Source organism: Sinocyclocheilus grahami, unplaced genomic scaffold, assembly GCF_001515645.1.
Source record: "Sinocyclocheilus grahami isolate Dianchi unplaced genomic scaffold, SAMN03320097.WGS_v1.1 scaffold245.1, whole genome shotgun sequence".
In the NCBI taxonomy this organism is placed as follows: Eukaryota; Metazoa; Chordata; class Actinopteri; order Cypriniformes; family Cyprinidae; genus Sinocyclocheilus; species Sinocyclocheilus grahami.
Window position 1 is genome coordinate 946,076 of NW_015505424.1, and position 7,498 is coordinate 953,573.

General features: G+C 39.1%; 1 pseudogene; it reads right to left on the reverse strand.

Moving 5' to 3' along the window:
• Positions 1 to 1,345: 1,345 nt before the first annotated feature.
• LOC107598131 (cytochrome P450 1B1 pseudogene) lies at positions 1,346 to 4,178 on the reverse strand (annotated as a pseudogene).
• Positions 4,179 to 7,498: the final 3,320 nt, after the last annotated feature.

A 7,498-nucleotide genomic window follows, 5' to 3' on the forward strand; every position in this document is an offset into this window, starting at 1 on the left:
GTCCAGAGATGACCAGATTAGAAGAATGCAGATTTCAGCCTTGACACTGTGTTATATATATCGAGAGTAGGAGGAGTTTGGTCCACAGGTTCGTTTTCTTTCCCCCCGACTCTCTCTGACTCTCCACCCATTACGGCCGGAGAGCAGATGCCTGGATACACATTGGACTCCCAACATGTTCTTGAGCCATCTACAGATGCATAGTGCTTTAGACAAGTGCAGTATGCATTAGATGTATTGCATGAGATAGCAAAATACCAAAGCGAGTGTCATTTATTTTAGAGAATTAAGAGCATTTTTTCAGTTCATTAAAGTTTAAACTTTAAATAGATGCAATGTTCATCTGGAAGTCAGTCAGCATTGTATTTGTTTGCGGTTAGTGGATCTTAGTTGTTTCTCTACACCTGTGGTTCCTCTGCTAAGACACCTGCATGAACTTGAGGAGAAAGCACATTGAGACTTCAAACATGATGAAGAAAAGTGAGCATGAGTGAGATGTTCCTCACTGCAGCATTTTGAAATGCAGATACAGATGCATGCTTTTATAGTTTATATAATTCATTCAAATATTGTTTTACTGAGTTGTTTAAATGCATTTTCATTTCACTATATCTGTATGTATGACAGAGTAAGAAAATAACACAGGCTAAATGGATGTGGGCCTTCATTTAATGATGGCTGTTGCTTTCTATATATTTTTAAGAGATCTTTTTTTTATTTGTCTGTCTTACCATAAAGGGTTGAAATGTCTGATTAAGATGAATGAAACCATAAAAATAAAAATGCTGTCGTTTTACTTTTTACAGAATACATTGTCTAACATAAATGAGCTCTGTAAGTCTGCTCTAACTGGTGTGATTTCATTTTGTTTGGAATCCACAAAGTGATGCCAACTGAATGCTAGTGAAATCAAGTCACTTGAGGAATTCAGTCTGTAAACTCGTGAAAGAGGTTTTTTTTTAATCTGTCAGACAAAAAACAGATACAAACAATGGAGTTAAATGTGTACCATGAGAGTGCATTTATCATGAGCTGTAGTTAGAATAATGACTGTTATATAAATTTAATAAGATAATTTGACTTTAAAGATGTGGCTTTACAGAAATATCTCAGAAACTGAATGCAAACAGAAATATTGGCCATAAAACTAACAATAAGGATATATAGAGACAATATAAGTGAAGACAGATGCAGACCATTCAGACAGTAAATTTGGATGCCAAGCTGGTTTAGTCTTTTGACTTTCATATTTGATTGAATGTTTGTATGTGTGTATGTGCATGTATTTTCTTATAAAATGTGAATCATGTTGAGGGTCAAAACAGAAACAGAAAGAGTGCATCTTCACAGGTTGTAAAACAGCACTTTATTTATTCCACTTGTAGCTTATTTTCCAATAGTACAAAGAAAACATTTAAAACAATACCTGAACATTAAAAAAAAATCTGATTCCTGAATACATGCACTTCAGTTACAGAGCTTGCAAAACATTCAGTGTAAACATTTGTCATAATAAATGCAATGTGATATAGGAGTACATCTTGAGATAGTAGCTCTAATTTATGCTGCTGGTTTTATACATGATTTTGAGGATTTGTTTCGTGCATGTGGGAGAACCTTCAAAATGACATAACTAGGAAGCTGATAGTTCATCCAGCGTGATGCTTAAGACTTGATTGGGTGATTTGCTGAGCAATAGAACAGACTCAGCAAAGCATTGATTGCAAATTGGCATGTCACTAAAACTACTGTTATTTCAACAAATGACTCTTAAGAATCTCAAATGTATATGCATTTTATAAAGAATATAATTTATATAAAAAGTTGTATAATGGGTATAAGTAAATGCTTAAATGCCTAATACTTAGAACACCTGAAGTACATAATCACATTGTTATACAGTTTTATGCAAGCATAATTAAATGCACTGTGATGCCAATCTGAGTCGAGCTCATAGGAAGTAAAAGTTCTCCAACAGCTGCTGTCCATTAACATGACTCAACACGATCTACAAACAATTGCATAATATTACATAATAACTGATATGTCTACAGTGATAGTGGCTTAGCACTGGACCATAAATGTTTCATATTGCAGTCCTTCTAACATTATTTTGAAGCATAGATGGTGTTTTATAAACATAAAGCAATTAAAACATTACTGTTAAGAGCTGAAGAATCTCTTCAGTTACCTGACAACAAATTCTATGGATGTGAATCATTGCAAACGTGTATAAATATTAAATATACAATTACTAAACAGCATTCAGTGCAGCTTTACTAATACTCATTATGTGGAATACATTTGTAATATGTTCAGTCTCTGCTGGCCTTTAGTCACAATAACAAGCTGGTTATTTATTTATACTCATGCCGGCGATACCAAGCCAAACAGTTTTCCTCTGAGCTTCGCCGAGATCGTGTAATGGAGCGGCTTCAGTGTTAAACCATACGAGCAGTCCATGGAGAGATCCTGAGAGGGGTTGCTCTCAAACGAGCACTGGTGCAAAAGGATGGCAGAGAACAGAAAAACCTCCACTTTGGCGATCTGCTCACCGATGCATCGTCTCTTACCCGTCGAGAAGATCATCACGCTGTTAGTCAGGTCTTTATCTAGAGCTCCGGTCTCGTCTAGGAATCTCGATGGGTTGAAGATGTGTGGATCCTGCCAGTTTTGAGGGTCGTGGTTGACGGACCATTGGTTGATGAACACCACGGTGTCTTTGGGGATGTGGAGACCTTCGATGGTGACGTCTGAGGTGGTGGAGTGCGGTATGGTGACGGGGACGAAGCTGGTGTAGCGCATGGTTTCGTAGATGAAGGCATCCAGGTAGGCCAGGTTGCTCTTGTCTTCTATTGATGGGAGTCTGTCACGACCTACTACTTTATCAATCTGCTCTTGGAGTTTGGTTTGGATTGATGGGTATTTGACTAAAAGCAGAAGTATCCATTGCATGACTGTTGACACCGTGTCTTGTCCTGCACCGATTAAATCAGTGACCGTAGACTCAACAAAGTCTTTAGTCAGCATGCTCTCTTTCCCGTGCTCAATTACGCCAATGATTGCATCGCTCATGTCACGGGTGACCTCAGGGTCATATGTGTCTCTATGCTGCACCACTTTGTCCTTCACATAAGCGAAGAACTCTTCATTAATGAGCTTGAAGTTTTGATAAACGCTTCGGACCGGATTCGGAAACGACTGCAGCCAAGGCATGACGTCCACCAGGCTTCCAGCGCCAACAGTTTCGCCAAACTTATCCACTCTTCTCAGGAGGGTCCTGAACTCGGGATCGTCGTGGCCGTAGCGTTTCCCAAAGCAAAGTGCGCAGATGACGTTGGCGGCGGCGATGGTGAGTTCCTGCGAAGGATTGAAGTGACGTCCATCGGTGCTGAGCCTTAGAAACTTCTGGACCAGATCCATGGCTTCGCCTACAATGTGTTGTTCGAATGTCTTTTTGGTTTGAGTGTTTGCCAACGAGAATGCTCTCAAAGTCGATTGAGCTACTTTCCGATGCACCTTCCACTGTTTGCTGTAACTGCTGAACACCATGCTCCGACCGCCGGAGATCATCTGAAAGGACACAAAGTTTGGCCTCCCGGCAAATTCGGTGCTGTGTTCAATGAGCGCCTTGCGTATAGCCGCATCTCCATTCAGAACCACAATGTCGCTTCGCCCGAGTCTGATCTGGTAGACGTTTCCGTACTTCTTTGCCAGCTTGGAGAAGGTGATGTGTGGCATTTGTCCCAGCTGCATGGCGTTGCCCACCAAGGGCCAGGCGAACGGGCCTGGAAGCCTTTTCTTGATCGTGAGATTTCTGACCCAAAGACAGGCCTCCAGGAAGAAGAGGATGATGAAGGATGCTATCAAAGCCAGCTGAACCTGGCCGCCCCATTCCTTCATGATGCTGCTGCTCTCAAACTCAGCTTCAGTCAGAGCCATTCTTCTGATGCACTTTTATTCTTCTGAGGAGATTCTGTTTTCTGCTCAAATAATGTTCATGCTCAATGCTATACAGAGAGAGAAATGTAAGCATCCATTTAAAAGAATAATTAATCAATTTCTTCTTTTTGCATTCAAAATTAATGTAAACTAACTCTCTCGGTTGCCAGTTCAGTCTGTTTTAATTAATATGCATGCATTGATTTAGAATTTTCTACTCTCTTTAATTTTCCAGGTTAAGCTGACAGGGTTTTCTGAGCTGCTTGGTTGGATCCATCTCTTTTATATATGTTTGCAGCACAGGGGGCAGGACCCGATGATAGTCTCACTCCTCCCATTGTGGAAGCCGCAGAGACTCCGTTAGAAGGTCTGAACGTCTGGCTGCAGCTGAACACGGAGATCCAAGAGCGCAACCGGTTCTGTTCACCGAGAAACGTCTGAAAACAGTGCGTAAATCATTGTTTTATTTGCACGCGCTCTGTGCGGGGTATTTCTGATCCTCGTTGCGGAGATGCATTAAACTTAATTGTGCAAAACTCTTGCGGTTTGTGCCAGTCATCATATTGTGATAAACTCAAATGGAGTGATGCATTAAACGTTTTAGGTTGCTGCTGCAGCTGAACTCTTTGCAACTCTTTATTTTTTGACGTGTGTGTTTCTAGTCGTTTGCGCACTCTTGTAATCGTTATTTCTGCTCTGGTTTGCACAGGATTACGAAAATGTTATTTTAAGCTTGATGCAGTCATCGACGGCATCTCAGACTTTTGTCTTGGGGAATGTTTCGTAATAAAAAGACGCTTTGTTTTGCACACCCACTTTACATAATCGCTAAAAATGGAAAAGTATGCATGCATGGAGTTATGCAACACGACTAGACATAGAAAAACCATGCTATCCCTGTATTGTGTGTGTCCCTTAATATCTTATGTCTTTAGCCCCGTTGTAGCATTATACATATCATTTATAATGAATATGAATGTGAGTATGGAATAGCATCATATGTCATAACATACATGAAATTTCCTCATATGCATATTGTAAAAAGATAAGATGATTGTTGTTGCACCATCACAAAGTTATTATAATAAACCATTTAATATCCTTGCAGAATAGCCTAATTCATTATGTCAATACAAATTTGATCTCTGAGTACAAACAATTGATTTTTAGTACAAATGTCAACATTTTACAACACAGGGAAACAATAAAGAGCATAATTTGATGTTGTGTTCACATGTCGATGGTGCATCATGTTCTGGGGTCTGTGATCTCATCGTAAGACACGCCAGGGTCTCTCTCGGCTATTTTCCTCTCACAATTTCAGGATAAATTTTCACATGTGTTTTTGGGTATGCAGTCATTGAGAGATTGCTTAATTGGCATGCATGCCTTCATAACGTGCACAAAAGCAGATCCTCTCCCAGAATACACTAATACAGACACTTTATTCTGTAAGAAAGCACATAAAATTAGATATCCTGAGAGGGTCATTTGTCTTTAAAAGTTTATTTTGGTGCACGTGTTTCTGCATTGGCTTTCATTTTTCCTTTCATATCACAGGAGCGTTAAATGGAAGTTACATTGTTTTTTTTTTCAGTTCCATATTTGCAGTTACAGTTATCTAGTTCATCAGTGAGAAGGAAGTTCTCTGAAATCTCGAGACGTTAAGCAATAGAACTGAATGATTCTTGATGCAAGACGTTTCTCTTCTGAGCGCCAGGCAGGAGATAAATCTTCCTTATTTCCTCACCAGGAGGAGTTTATTTTTGCAGGGATCTAATGACTCTAATTGCAGTGCTGCAGCGTTTCTAGAGTCAGAGAGACAGTAGCATTGATTTCTTGCTGATAGTACACTTTCCTGGATGCAAACCACCACTAAAATAAGATGTGCCTCCTTCCCCGAGAAGAGAGGAAGGAGAAGCTGCCAAATGCAATCAGTTCCAATCCACTTGGATTTAGGAGCCCACTGTTTTTGCTCCCTTGGAGAGAATAAACATCTTCACAGAAACAAGATTAGATTTCATTGTGCACTGTTCAGGGAACACTATAGAGATGAGGAACTAGTGAGCGTTAAACTGTCAATGAACTCAGTTAATAATCTGTGTGTGTAATCAGTACACATAATAAAATTAAGTGGTAAGCCTTTATGTTTAATCCATTATAAAAGTATTTTAATGCATTAATTTTGCCTTAAAACACTCTTTATAATGCATCTAATGAATATCAAGGAATATGCATATATTATAATGCATTTTAACTTTGGTTACACTTATTTATGAAATAAAATTATTATTAAGCTTTGAAGTTAAGTGTTATCCATTGTCTTCTTTCATCTAAAAAAAATGAAACTTGTTCTCATCGGTCTTGCATTTTAATGTATTTTTTTTAAAGCTCAGGATGTTGATTGAATTTGTAATATTTGCAAAGTAACCCACCGCAACAAAAGCTTTTAAGTAATCATTTAATTGACCGTAATCTATTATATTAGATCATCAAAAATCATGAATTGATGTAACAATATTGAAATATTAGTGTGGTATTAGTTAATATTCGGTGTGTAAGCAGTACATATATAATAAAATAAAAATATTTTATACCATCTTCTAAAAAAAAAGTCAAAGTTGTTCTCACAGATTTTACGAATTACTTTTTAATATGTGGTTTTGAAAAGCTCAAGGCTTTCTGACTGACTTAATATTTGCAAAGCTTTTCAGTATTATTTTAATGTACCATCATCCAAAAAAAATCAATGGTTATTACAATTTAGTGATATTTTCTGTAAGCATACATATATAAAAATACAATATTATTATCTTCTTAAATCTGAAAAAGTAAAAAAAAAAAACGTACAATTACATTTTAATATGTATGTTTTTAAAAAGCGTTACATTTTGATTGACTGTAATATTTGCATCATAAACCACAGTGACAAGATTTTAAGTAGTTTTATTTAATGCACTGTAATCATTAATATTATAACATAAAATGTCAAATGTTATTTTGATGACTGGGTTTGTAGACACAGTTTTGCAGTGTTACTATCAGAGCTCAGCTCTGCCAAAATCCCATCACGATTTTCCGTACGGGAGAGTCCTCTGGAATCCCGTGATTCACATATGGTCTCTCACATCGGCGTCCGCACTAATCAGAGCCAGCTTTGCGGCGAGAGTGTGTGTGTGTGTTGCGTGAGGCTGTCGTGTTTGCCTGCTATTATTCTCTTTAACCTGGCTGTGAAAGGCTGGCCGTGACCCCGGAGGGTCGGGAAGGTCGAAGACTTGGCAGCCGCCAGCGTGTGGATGCAGGTCTCATGGCGGACGAGCCGATCCCGGTCTGGAGCTAATCACTGTTTACTAGAATCATTTCCACTTTTCAGCGAGCTACTGTCACGCACGGCCCTGGGAGGGAGGAGGAGGGAAGCCCGGGGGTCCGACGGAGCCGGCGGGATTCAGGGAAAAAGGACGAGCTGAAGCGAACCGTAGGAATGCGAATGCAGATTAGACAGCAGCGGTGATCCAGAACCCCAAACCAGCGACTGACACTCAGCGAGAGCAATGAA